General features: G+C 36.2%; 1 protein-coding gene across 8 annotated transcripts in view; it reads left to right on the top strand.

Moving 5' to 3' along the window:
* Cstpp1 (centriolar satellite-associated tubulin polyglutamylase complex regulator 1) overlaps nt 1-14,062 on the top strand; it is a 193,699-nt gene that overhangs the window by 125,305 nt on the left and 54,332 nt on the right. The gene's annotated exons all lie outside the window — the stretch shown is intronic.

The raw sequence follows: 14,062 nt of genomic DNA, 5'->3' as shown, positions 1-14,062 counted from the left end.
TGATTATTGCTAGAGACATAATACTTACCTGGAATGCCCGAAATAATCAAATTGAAATCTATTATAAACATTAAAATTCAGCAAGATAGGTTGGCAAAATGTACTAAAATCAATAATTTGTTTAAAAAATAATAGACTTCATAAATTCAAACAAGAGAAAAAGATCTTGTTTTTAACAGCACAAGACAAAATGCTAACAATAAACCTAAGAAGAGTATTCAAGAACTATCTAAAGAGGGCTTTAAAATACTATAGACGTACCCAAAAGAAGACTTGGGCATATAGAAAGGCATACTATGTTCCTAGAAAGAAAGACTTAAAAGCATAAAGCTGTCAGTGATCCTTAATTTAATTTATAAATTAACATAGTCCTGGTAAAAAATATCAAAATAGTATTATTTGGTTTGTTTGCTTATTTTGTAGAGATAAGCTGATTATAAAGCTGATGCAGGAAAAACAGAAATATCCTGAGAAAGAAAAGAAATAATGAGGGTACTAGCCCTACCAGATAGAAGATTAGATCTATTATAATAAATCTACTAGTAATTGCTAACACAAAATAGGATGTAATAAGTACTGTTTGAAGCACTTCAGATATAGTAGTTCATTTAATCTTCACAACAGCCCATTCAAATTAACTTGCTCCAACTCACATTGCCAATAAATGGCAGAGTGTAGATTTGAACCTGGGGGCTAGCTCCAGAGAACATGCTCATCACCACACTTTGTTTTCTTTAGTTGGTGCTGGGAACCAAACTCATATACCTCACACTTGCTAGGGAAGTGATTACTACTGAGCTATAGCCCCAGCCCATCACTACTCTGTGCATCACCAGCACATAAACAGATGGGCAAAAAATTAGTAGACTAGAATCAGAAGCCTCAAATTGGCTCAAGTATGAAAATGATATTAGCTGGGCCGAGGCTGTAGCTCAGTGGCAGAGCGCTTGCCTAGCATGCGTGAGGCACTAGGTTCCATCCTCAGCACTCCATAAAAATAAACAAATAAAATAAAGGCATTCTATCCATCTACCCAAAAAAAAATTAAAAAGAAAAAGAAAATGAAATTAGCTGCACTGTGGTGCATACCTGTAATCTCAGTGGCTTGGGAGGCTAGAGCAGGAGGACTGAGAGTTCAAAGCCAGCCTAACAATTTAGCCGGGCCTTAAACAGCTTGTTAGCAAGACCCTGTCTCAAAAACACAAAGGGCTGGGGATGTGGCTCAGTGGTTAACTGCCCCTGGGTTTAATCCCTGGTACCAAAAATAGAGAGAGGGAAAGAAAGAAAGAAAAGAAAATGAACTTAATATAGATTGGGGAAGGCATTTAAGTCAATGCACAACTACAGTAGCCATCTTTGAAAAACTAAGTTGAATTCCTTATTCACACCTAACATGAAAATAAATCTCACAGAAGGGAAAGTGTTTTTAAGTATGACAAAAAACCTAGAAGCCCATAAAAGAAAAAATTGATATATTTCGTTACATAAAAAGGGGAAAAAAACTGCTTGACAAAAAAATTATATAAATAAGAACAAAAGATTAACAGTAAACAGGGAGGAAATATTTACAACTCATCACTGATGAAGGACTAATTGCTTTACATATAGAAGTCCCCGAAACCCATAATCAAAAAATAGTAAAGATCAGGAGAAAATTAGAACTCACAGTAAATGGTTCCTCTGAAATTATTTTAATAAATTAATTAAGATATAATTTACATACTATACAGTTTACTTTTTTTTGATGCTGTGGATTGTACCCAGGGTCTCATGCGTGCTAAGCATGTGTTGTACCCCTGAGCTCCAGGGTCAGTCCCATAAATTACTTACTTAAAGGTATAATTCAGTGGGGTTTTTGGGGGGGGAGCGGGGGTGGGGTATCAGGGATTGAATACTTGACAACTGAGCCACATCCCCAGCCCTATTTTGTATTTTATTTAGAGACAGGGTCTCAATGAGTTGCTTAGCGCCTCACTTTTGCTGATGCTGGCTTTGAACTCCTATCTCAGCCTCTAGAGCCACTGGGATTACAGGCATACGACACTGCACATGGCTAATTCAGTGGTTTTCAAACTCTGGACTCAGGAAAAAACTCCATGTTCATTATCAGTAACTTTTCCCCACCCACCAATGCCCAACTCTAGATAACCACTAATCTGCCTGTTGTCTCTATGGATAATGCCCATTCTGGAAGCTTCATATAGATGGAATCATATAATATGTGGTCTTCTGGGTATGATTCTTTGCTTATTTTCAAGGTTTTATCCATATTATCATATGGATTAGTACTTTATTCCTTTTCATGGCCAAATAATATTTCATATTGTTTCTATAATATTACCACGTTTTATCCATTTATCCATTGATAGACATCAGCTTGTTTTCACTTTGGGCTATTATAAATAATGTTGCTATGAACATTTGTGCACAAGTTTTTGTGTGAACATATGTTTGCATTTCTCTTGCGTACATTCCTATGAATGGAATGCTGGTTCATACATTACTTCTATGTTTTCCAAGGCAGCTGCTCTATTTCACATTCCCATCAGCAATGTGTGTTCCTACCAACACTTGATACTATCTGTCTTTTTAATTATAACCATCTTAGTGTGAAATGGAAGTTCACTATACTTTTGATTTGTTATTTCCCTGATAACTAATGATATTAAACATATTTTTATGTGTATATTGGCAATTTATACATCTTCTTTGGAGAAATATTCATCCACATTGTGGTATGTGTTAGTAATTTTTTTCTTTTTTTTTTTTAACTGAGTATTTTTGTTCATCTGTTAATGGACAGTAGGTTATGTAGAGTTTTGGCTAATATGAATAAAGCTTCTAGGAATATTTTTGAGTATTTTTGTGGACATATGTTTTCATTTTTCTTCAGTAAAATACCCATGGTAGAATAGCTGCCTAACTGCTTTCCAAAGAAGTTGTAATGTTTTACCTTCCCGCCAGCAATATATGAGAATTCCATTTTTTACACTTTTTGGTTAACACTTGGTATTATCAGTCTTTTTTAGTTTAACCATTCTAATGGGTATGAAGTGATATTGTAGTTTTTGTTTGCATTTCCCTGATGACTAATAAGGTTGAACACTTTTTAAATTGTTTATTGGCCATTTGCATATTCTTTGTGAAGTGCCTCTTGAAGTCTTTTGCCCAGTTTTTATTGTTTTTTTGTCTTTTGTCTGTAATAGGGATTCTTTATATGTTCTTATATGTTCAAATATGTGTATCATGAATATTCTATCTGTAGTTTATTTTCTTAATGATGTCTTTTATTTAGCTTTTTAAAGCCCATTTCAGAATTTTTTTTTTCTTTTAGAGTTAGGGTCTTTTGGAGTCAATCTAAAAAAAAAAAATTCATTTTCCCTATGTTGTGACTAAATTAACCTGTATTTTATTCTAAAAGCATTAGGGTCTTAGGTTTTATATTTAGGTCTGTAACTAATGTTGAATTGTTTTCTGTAGTTGGTTTGAAGTTGGGGTCAAGTTTTTTTTCCTCTCCCGTATTCACCCCTCCCCATGTGAACAGCCAGTTGTTATAACACCGTTTATTGAAAAGAACCTTTCTTTCTTTCATTTTTTAAAGACTTTCTTTTCCCCACTCATTTGTTTTGGGTCCTTTGTTCAAAAAAATCAGTCGATCATATATGTGCAGTCTGTTTCCGGATTATGGATTCTGTTGCACTGATCTAATATGCACCCTTCAACTTTTCTGCGATTATTTTGGTCATTCAAGATTCCTACCATTTATAGTATTTAGAATGAACTTGTAAATGTTTATTTTCTTGCATCTGGTGAATGTTTATTTTTTTCATCTATTAAGGTGATCATAGTTATTCTCCTTTCTGCTTAATTGTGATATTATCCTTTTTACATATTGCTGGATTTCTTTTACTAACATTTTGTTAGTGATTTTTGCATCTATCTTGCATGATACATGTTAGGCTATAGTTTCTTTTCTTGTAATATAGATCATCTTGTTTGAGTATCAGGATTATGCTGGCCTAATAAAATCAATTTAGAAATGTTTCCTTCTTGGAGCTGGGACTGTGGCTTAGTGGTAGAGCGCTCACCTAGCACGTGTAAGACCCAGGTTTGATCCTCAGTACCACATAAAAATAAATAAATAAATAAATAAAACAGAGGTATTGGGTCCATCTACAACTAAAATTAAAAAAGAAAGAAAGAAATGTTTCCTCCTTTTCCAAAAGAGTGTATGTGAGATTGGTAATATTTCTTTTTTTATAAATGTCTCTTTTCTACAGAATTTTCTGGAGTTTTAAATTAGGTTTAATATATTTTTCTGGCTCTTTTTCTTACAATTATCACATATATAATTATTTGCTTACATTCTGTCTCTCATTAGACTGTAGAACATTTATCTGTCTTTGTTACCCTGTATTCTCAGCATCTAGCCAAGTGCCTAGTTCAAGTAAATATAAATAAATATTAACTGAATTGTATAAATTAAAGGGAAAATAAGAGACTAGGAAAACTGAGAATTGTGACAGAATACCAAAGGCAATATAAAAAGTTTTCCTTTTTAAAAGTACATTGGGAGCTTAAAAATTTTAATGAGTTTTTTTTAAATTCAGTGGTACTGAAATCTTTAAATAAAATTTTGTCTTATATCTTTAAAAAAAAAAGTACATTGGGAGCAAAAAGAACAATGAGACCCAGGTGGGTGGTAAAATATTAATGAATAAAAGAAAATAGAGCACTCACTTCTGTTTTGGTTTAGTCTTCTCTGTCAAAGAGAATGCTCTTTGGATTGGAAAAGATAAACACTGGTTCCAGGGAATGAAATCAAACATAGCTGAGATTGTAAGAGATCACCTAACCATTTTGAATGAGCTCACGTTCCTTGACTTGGTTTACATTCCAAGGTACTGAGGACTAGGGGATGAGTGGCCGAGCCGTGGCTGGCAGGCGTCAAGAGTGAGCACCGGGAGGAGAAAGAGGGGTGGGTAGGGGTAGAGAGAAGTTTCAGGGGATTGGAGTCAAGAAGCTAATTTTCAGAAGACTGAAGGCTGGTGGTGTGGACATTTACCTTTGTGAGAGTCTTCAACTGTTTATTAGCAGGAATAAATTTAAAATATTCAGAAACGAAATTGTGATCACTATGAGTTTATCAGAATTTATAGAAGATGCAGAGAAGAAAGAGGAAGAAAGGAGAAGGAAGAGGAAAAGAGCCCAGGGTTGGTGGGTAAAGAAGACCTCATTTCAACCCCAGCTCCTTTCATTTCTTAGTAAAATGACATGGGACAAGTTAATAATAACTTCCTTATTGGTAAAAATAGAAATAAACAAAGAACCTACTTAATAAGGTAGTTCTGAAGAATTTTTTGTTTTTGTACTAAGGATTGAACTCAGGGGGTACTCTCAACCACTGAGCCACATTCCCATTTTGTTTAGAGACAGGGTCTCACTGAGTTACTAAGTTGCTGAGGCTGACTTTGAACTCATGATCCTCCTGCCTCAGCCTCCTGAGCCACTGGGGTTAGTTCTGAAGATTTATTAAAATTTTATTTGTGTGTGTGTGTGTGTGTGTGTGTGTGTGTGTGTGTGTGTGCGGGGGTGGGTGGGTACTGGGATTGAACCCAGGGGCACTTTACCAATGAACCACATCCCCAATCCCTTTTATTATTATTATTTTTAAATTTTTGAAAATAAAGATACTGTGTGTTCATCTACAACTAAAAAAAAAATTGAAACAAGGTCTCAGTTGCTCAGAGCCTCACTAAATTGCTAAGGCTGGCCTCAAATTTGTAATCCTCCTGCCTCATCCCAGGTAGCTGGGATTAAAGGCATGTGCCCCTGTGCCTAGCTCAGTCCTGAGGATTAAATCAAATAATGTATATAGGGCTTATCAAAATCAGTAATAACTGTGAAGACAGTGATGAGAAATGATGGTAATGAGAGTAATACTGAAGGAGAAGGAAGAACAATTGTGTGAATTTATTCCCCTTTTGGAAGAGATTATTGGACTATTAAATTGGGAGGAATCTGTATTTAGTATAGCTATATTTAGTATATTTGTTGGGTTTGATTGGATTTCAATAAGACCTTGACAGTGTTTCCGTGTATCCTGTGAAGAAGCAGAAGGCAATAGGCTGATGGAATAGTTATACCCAAAGTGTGCTTGTTCAGCACCACAGGGTGTACAACCTGTTCTAAGTTACAGGAATCGTGGCGCCTTACCTCCCCATCCTTTATTTCTTATGAGGAAGTACATTCTCTTGTTCTTCTTCATAACCCCAATGTCAGTATCACATTTAAGAAAACTGACAATAATTTTATAACATCACCTAACATCCAGTACAAATTACACTTTTCCCAGTTGTTCCCAAATATTTTTAATAGCTGTTTGTTTTCCGACCCAGGATCTAATCAAGGTTTACATATTAAACTTGTAATGTCCTTTATTTTCTTTTAATCTGGAACAGACCCCCTACTGTTGTGTGTGTGTGTGTGTGTGTGTGTGTGTGTGTGTGTGGCATTGGCTTCTTATGTTTTGCCTGACCCTCCTGCACTAATGTGTAAACTTCAGAGGGGAAGAGATTTGGATCTTTTTTGTTCAGTTTTAGCATGAAGAACAGAGCCAGTCATTTAGTAGGACTTAGTAAATATTTGTTGAAAAAAAATAGATGAGTGAATGACTAATATGTGTATGATGTGTGCCATAAAAGGTGATTTAGAAGATGCCAGAGTTGCTGAGAATCTAATCTGTTATTGTTTGGGTGTAACTTTGATCTCTGTTTTATAGTCATATGTGTTCCAGGCTTGAGCAAAAGGCTCATTTGAAAAATCAAATGGGAAAATATAAATGTAATAAATGTAAATAAAAATTGAGTTAGGGGAGTATGGGTGTAGCTCAGTGGTAGAGTCTTACCTAGTATACCTGGGATCTGCCACTGGTGCAAAGAGGGAGGGAGGGAGGGAAGGAAGGAAGGAAGGAAGGAAGGAAGGAAGGAAGGAAGGAAGGAAGGAAGGAAGGAAGGAAGGAAGGAAGTTAAAAAATATCTAACTAAAAAAGTTGGTCAAGAAAAAGAAGCATGAGAGCATGCACCTTGAACAGCCAACCACAAGAGACGTAAACTGAGTATTGGGCAACAGGTGCTGTGACCAGCAAGAAGTGAAATTAACTTTATGGGATATGAGAATAGAGGCCGGGCTGGGGTTGTGGCTCAGCAGTAGAGCACCTGCCTAGCACATACAAGGCCCTGGGTTCTACCCTCAGCACCACATAGAAAAGAACAAATAAAATAAAGGTATTGTGTCCAACTACAACTAAAAAATAAATATTAAAAAAAAAGAGAATAGAGGCCATAATGAAGAAAGGTGATTTTTTTATTCATTCATTTTTTTATTCAACACATAGAGTACCTGCCTTATGCCAGTTTGTGGTATTGTATACATAGAATTGAACTAAACAAAGTCCCTGACCACACAGAACTTAACATACAATGATGATCAAACAACACCCACAATAGGAGTTTAGTTGTGAGCACTGTGCTTTCACAGGGAGACAACATAGCATTATGGTAATGAGCAGTAGTTTTTGAGACTTAAACATGGGTTTGAGTCCCAGCTGTATACTTCTGCAGTACTGGGGATTGAACCCAGAGCTTCATGCTTGTTTGGCAAGTGCTCTATCACTGAGCTACAACTCCAGCCTTTGTTTTCTTTTGTTTTTTGAGAGAGAGTCTCTTTAAGGAGCCTAGGCTGGCCTCAAATATAGTGATCCTCCTGCCTCAGCCTCCCTAGTAACTGAGCTTACTGGCATGCAGCACTAACCTGACTCAGCTGTATACTTTTTTGTCTGAGTGGTGTTGGATAAATTTCTTAACCTCTCAGAACCTGAGTTTTCTCCTGAGTAAAGTCCGGGCAAATATCAGTACTAGCTTCCTATCCAGGAAAGGGACTCAAATGGTAAAGTGTGATAATTGCCTCACATGGTAACTGGCACTCACTAGATTCTTGATAAATGTTAATTGTTATTTTCATCTTTATTAACATTGACTAACTGAAGCACGAACCAAATGGTGAAGAATATTTAAAGAACCAGGAGCATTAAAAAAAAGTGAAAAGAAACAAAAAGAAACATGACTACTGATTTCAAATATTTGATGACATAACATGTGACTGGGGCTTGCTTGTTCTATGTGACTCCAGAAAACAGAGTTAGATCCAGTGGGTAGAAGTTATCAGGAAGACAAAATCACAATCTTAACAATTAGAATTGTCCATAAATTGAAAGAGCTGCTTGGAAGGCGATGGATTTTCTGTCATTAGAAGTAATAGATCAGGGCTGGGGTTGTGACTCAGCACTAGGGGGCTCGCCTAGCACATGTGAGGTCCTGGGTTGGATCCTCAGCACCACATGAAGATAAATAAAGTGAAGTATTGTGCCCAACTACAACTAAAAAATAATTATTAAAAAAAAAAGAAGTGATAGAGCAGATACTAGTCATGCATTATCCAATATGGTCCTGTAGTCCCCTGTGGCTATTGAAAGGTAATTATATACAATTATAAAAGCATATCATAGAACAATAGTTAACAAAGGGTGGAAGAAGTGGAAATAGAGAGTTATTATCCATATGGTATAAAGTTACAGTTAGGCAAAGTGAATATGTCCTGGAGATCTGCTCTGCAGCAGAGTACCTGTTGTCAACGAACCTGTATTATGCACTTTATATATTTTTAAGAGAACAGATCTCATTTTAAGTGTTTTTACCACATACATAAACAAAGAATACAAGGAAATTTTGTGGGGTAATGGATATGTCTGTTATTTTGATCATTATGATGTTTTCAGGAATATTTACATGTATCCAAGCTCATATTGCACATATTAAATATGCACGGATTTTTGTATGTCAGTTATATCATCATAAGTCTGATTTTTTAAAGTAAATACAATCAAAATTTCTTGATTATATTAGGCAAATTTCAAGAGCTCACAAACTGTGTTTGTTTAGTGGCTTCTACCATGTCGGACAGTGCAAAGTAACATTTCCAGCATCACAGAAAGTTCTATTGGACAGTACTTTTCTATTCAATCACTGAACACAGACATTAAGGAGGAAATTCAGACACAAGATGAGAAAAAAAAAAGAGTTGGTTTAATTAGGTGACTTCTAAAATTCTAAGCTTGAGCTTTATAGATTCTTAAAGATCATATTTTTTAACTGTGTGTAGTAGAGACAGAGTCACTGCTTCACTTCAGGATAAAGGAAGGATAATTCTCACAGAAACAAAACTTGTATCATTTAGAGGTGTTTTTATTTTATCAATTTGACTTAAAAATTGCTTCTTGCCAGGCTGGCACATGCCTGTAATCCCAGTGGCTCAAGAGGCTGAAACAAGGATCACAAGTTCAAGGCCAGCCCTAGCAACTTAGCAAGGCTCTAAGCAATTTAGTGAAAACTTGCCTCAAAATAAATAAATGAAAATGGCTGTGTGGTGCAGGTTGTAGCTCAGTGGTAGAGCACTTGCCTTGCACATGTAAGGCACTGGGTTTGATCCTCAGCACCACATAAAAATAAATAAATAAAATAAAGGTATTATGTCCATGTACAACTAAAAAAAAATGTTTTTTAAAGGATGGTGATGTAGCTCAATGGTGAATTGACCCTGGGTTAAATCCCCAGTATTCTCCCCACCTTCAAATTGCTTCTTGACTGAGATTGGAGGCTCACACATGTAATATCAGCAACTTGGGAAACTGAGGTAGGAGGATCACAAGTTTGAGTCCACCCTGAGCAACTTAGCAAGACCTCATCTCAAAATAAAAAATAAAAAGGACTGGGGGGCTGGGGTTGTGGCTCAGGGGTAGAGCACTCACCAAGCACTTGTGAGGCCCTGGGTTCAATCCTCAATACCACATAAAAATAAATAAATAGAATAAAGGTATTGTATCCAACTACAACTAAAAAATGAATTTTTAAAAAAAGGACTGGGGATGTAGCTCAGTGGTAGAGCATCTTTGGGTTCAATCCCAGTACCATACACCAAAAAAGAATTGTTTCCTGTCAACTCATCACTCTAATTAGAGAAATATCTAAGGAGAAATGGCCAAGAAGTGACATGCCCAAGACAAAGTACATTATTTGTTGCATCTTTTTCCCAAAATTTCTTAGGATTTGTTTAGTTTAGCCTGAAGAGCTCTTGTGACACTTAAAAATCACTGAGGGGAAGAAAAGGGGCTGAGCTGGGCCAGTGGTTTAACAGACATGAGGGCTGAGTCTTGTTTCAGTTGCTGGTACTGGAGAGGATTTCATCTGTGAACTTTGTTCTCTTGTCCAACTCCAGTTTCTACAGGTTTTCTTTTTGCTTTTCTCTGCAGTCTAAAGAAAAAATTCAAACGTGATTATTAGAAATACTAGAGCAGTAAATTGTTTGAGAGACTTGAAACACCCTTTTTTCTTGCCCTTCAAAGCCTTAAATGATACTTGCTTCACTGAAGCTTAATGAACATTAACAGCAGTCCTGCCTGGATGATGTAATATATATTTTGACTTCCAATTGAAAGAAAATCTCTTCCAAACTATTCTTTGAGTCATACAAAATATTTTCTTTTTTAATTTTATGTTCTTGAGTATTACAGTACCTTGACATCACCTCCATATACAAAATTCCCATATCTTCCTTGTACCAAAAATGAAGCCTGGTATCTCCACTAACATGTACAAATTCCTAGCCCTTTTCAAATATGTTGTTATTTGCTTATTTTCTGTATTGTGGAGTAGTGTCCTAGGGAAACAGAAATAACACAGAAGAGCAGTACTTTTATGGATGATAGTAACATTGCAGACCAGAGCTTTTTGCGTCTCTGTGGCTTCGGTTTAGAATAACTATAGATTGGCAGGGGCCAAGCTGTTTTCAATTTTACTTGGTTAAGTAAAAAAACTACATCACAACTAAAGATACCCTGTTTCCTGTTAACTTACAATCAGATACACAAAATGAACTGACTAACAAGAAAACAACTAGCCAGTCTGGGGGGTGGCCAGAGAATCTATACCTTTAATAAGCACTCCAGGTGATTCTGATGAACAGGCAAATTTGGGGAACTGCCCTAGACTACGTTATTTTGTAAAAGATTTTTAAAACACATATTTTTATTGTAAAATATATGTAACATAAAATTTGCCATTTTAAAGTTGCATCAAGGACATTCACAATAATGTACGACCATTACCACCCATTTACAGAACCTTTCCTCATCCCAAATTGAAACTCTGTACCCATTAATAGTAACTCTTATTCACCTCTATTCTACTTTTTGGCTCTGTGAACTTACCTGTTCTAGGTACCTATTATAAGTGAATACATAATTGATTTTTAACAGAAGTTAAAATTATTAAAATTATTTTTAACAAAAGTTTAATTATTTTCTTGCCTGGAGGCATGCGTCTGGGTGAAGGGAAGCAAGCATTAATTGGGTGCCTTAACAGGAAAAGTCAAGGTCATGTTCCCATTTACTGGATTTATCTTAAGCAATAGAAAACTTTATTTATAAACTTTGGTTTCATGGAATTGTAAAGACTCCTTTATCCTAATTATTTTTATTTTGATCTGTGTGTTCATTTATAGAATTTATTCATTCAAAATGGTTACTGACATTTAGTAGATATTCAGTCTTATTTTCTCATAAAATTTAAAGCATGTTTTTGAAAACTTCTCATTTTTATCATTCTAAGCTGTTTCTTCAATAATAAGGCCTAGCAGAAAAAGAATTACCATCAAAATGGTTAAAAGTTTAAAAGCAGAGGAATTGCTTCTTTTTAGTTTCTTTTTATAGAAAATATCTACTTCTGAACTGAGTACAGTGGCACACACCTGTATCACCAGTGCAAGTACAAGAGAATCACAAGTACAAGGTCAACCTAGGCAACTTGGACTCTGTCTTGAAATAAAATAAAACAGAGGCTGGGGAGCTGGGGTTGTGGCCCAGTGGTGGAATGCTCGCCTAGCACGTATGGGGCATTGGATTGATCCTCAACACCACATAAAAATGAAATAAAGATATTGTATGTCCACCTACAACTAAAAATAAATTTTTAAACAAAACAGAGGCTAGGGATGTACTCAGTGGTAGAGCACTTATCCAGAATGCATGAGGCCCTGGGTTCAATTCTAACAACACACACACACAGACACACACACACACAGACACAGACACACACACACACACACACACACACACACACATACACACACTCACAGAATGTACTAAAAGCCACAACAAATAAGTCATCTGTTACATAATTTAGTACTCGACTATAACCCTCTTAACTTCTTTTATATCTCCTATGTAGCAGGAAGCTTCTTTAGGCCTCATGTACTACTCTGGGGAAAAAGTCTCTATCCTTTCTAGAGCAGGCCTTCAGGCACCTGCCACTTGGCATATAGAACAAAGGAAGTGACTATTTTGTTTATTTTAAAGAATATTCCTTAAACTTTTAAAGCTATCTATCTGTGACATGCTCACCACCTTCCCTGCTTGACTGTAAGTCTGATCCGTCACTAACATAGTTTGGCAACACCTAATTATGTTTGTACAAAACTATGGAATAAAAAGCATTACCTGTTACTCACTTAAACCTCTAATAGTAAATCATTTTCTATATATTTGTCCCTGAGGTTGGACCACAGTATTGTGATAAACCATTGGATGATAGATCTTCCTACCCAATCCTTTTCTCTATTGAAAAACAAATGTATTCAGGTTTCTACGTCTCAAATCTCTAAAGGCTATTCTAATTACCTAGGTCTAACCCTGTTTGAACTGAACCCTCTCTGGCACAGATCTACTTTGTAACTTTGAGCAATATTTATATTACATACGTAGCTTTCTATACAATTGTTCATTGAACGTATAACTTCAGATAATAATGCCACCCATACCAAAAAGGATTAGTGACTACTTATATCTGGAAGGGAAAATGCCTTCCTATTTTTCCTTCTGAATTTTCCCTTTGGTCCCTGGCCCAAACAAAGAAGTGTAGCATCCATGACTACCAAAAGGAACATTGCCATGCAGCCTTTGAAGGAGTAGAACAAAGCCTTTACCAGTGTGTCTGTAGGATTAGCACCTTGGAAACTTGGGGGCCCTGCTCACACCCTCCTTGGGAAGTCCTTTTCCTAATGTTGCATTCAGGTATACACCAATATGCAGGAAAGACATTCTTCCTTTAACAAGGTTACTTTTCCTCCCAAAGCTGTGAGGAAGGTGGGGAAGAGAAAATAGGAACTGGGTATTCATACTGCAAATGTTTTGAGTACTGCAAATAAAAATGTTTGATAACTACAGTCTTGCTTTTATTGCCTTATTATACTGTTCATTGGAGAAAGTGTTTTCTTTGGCCACCTGACAATGAAAAAGATTTGTCTTTTCCTGACTAGATATATTGGTAGAACAAGATAGTCAGATACTACTGAAATTGACAAATCAGTATTGGAGTATGGTAACACATTTCTCCTCACTGCCCTTTCCAATTCATTGATAATTGCTGCAAACAGTATGAATGGGTTTGGGTTAGGCTTCCTTTCTCTCCTTATCTATTTCAACTTATATTTTTAGTTTAGTTCCCTTGCTCTGATGTCCAAGACTTTTTCTTTTCGTTTTATTTTGTTTTGATACTGGAGATTGAACCCAGGGGCCCTTTACCACTGAGCCACATCCCCCAAATTTTTATTTTAAGACAGAGTCTCGCTAAGTTGCTTAAGGCCTTGCTTAGTTACTGAGGCTGGCTTTGAATTCTCAATCCTCCTGCCTCAGCTTCTGGAGCCACTGGGATTACAGGCCTGTGCTACCACACCCAGTTTAGACTTTTTCTTTTTTTGGTAGTAGTAGGGATTAAACCCAGGGCCTTGCACATGCTAGGCAAATGCTGTACCACTGAATTATACCTCCAGCCCTTATAATTTTATTTTAAAACAGGGTCTTGTTCAGTTGCCTTGACTGGCCTTGAACTTGTGACCCTCCTGTCTCAGCCTCCCAAGTCACTGAGATTATAGTTTTGTGCTACCATATCCA

This window comes from Ictidomys tridecemlineatus, chromosome 4, assembly GCF_052094955.1.
Source record: "Ictidomys tridecemlineatus isolate mIctTri1 chromosome 4, mIctTri1.hap1, whole genome shotgun sequence".
NCBI classification, from domain to species: domain Eukaryota; kingdom Metazoa; phylum Chordata; class Mammalia; order Rodentia; family Sciuridae; genus Ictidomys; species Ictidomys tridecemlineatus.
This window is presented reverse-complemented; position numbering and strand designations above follow the sequence as displayed.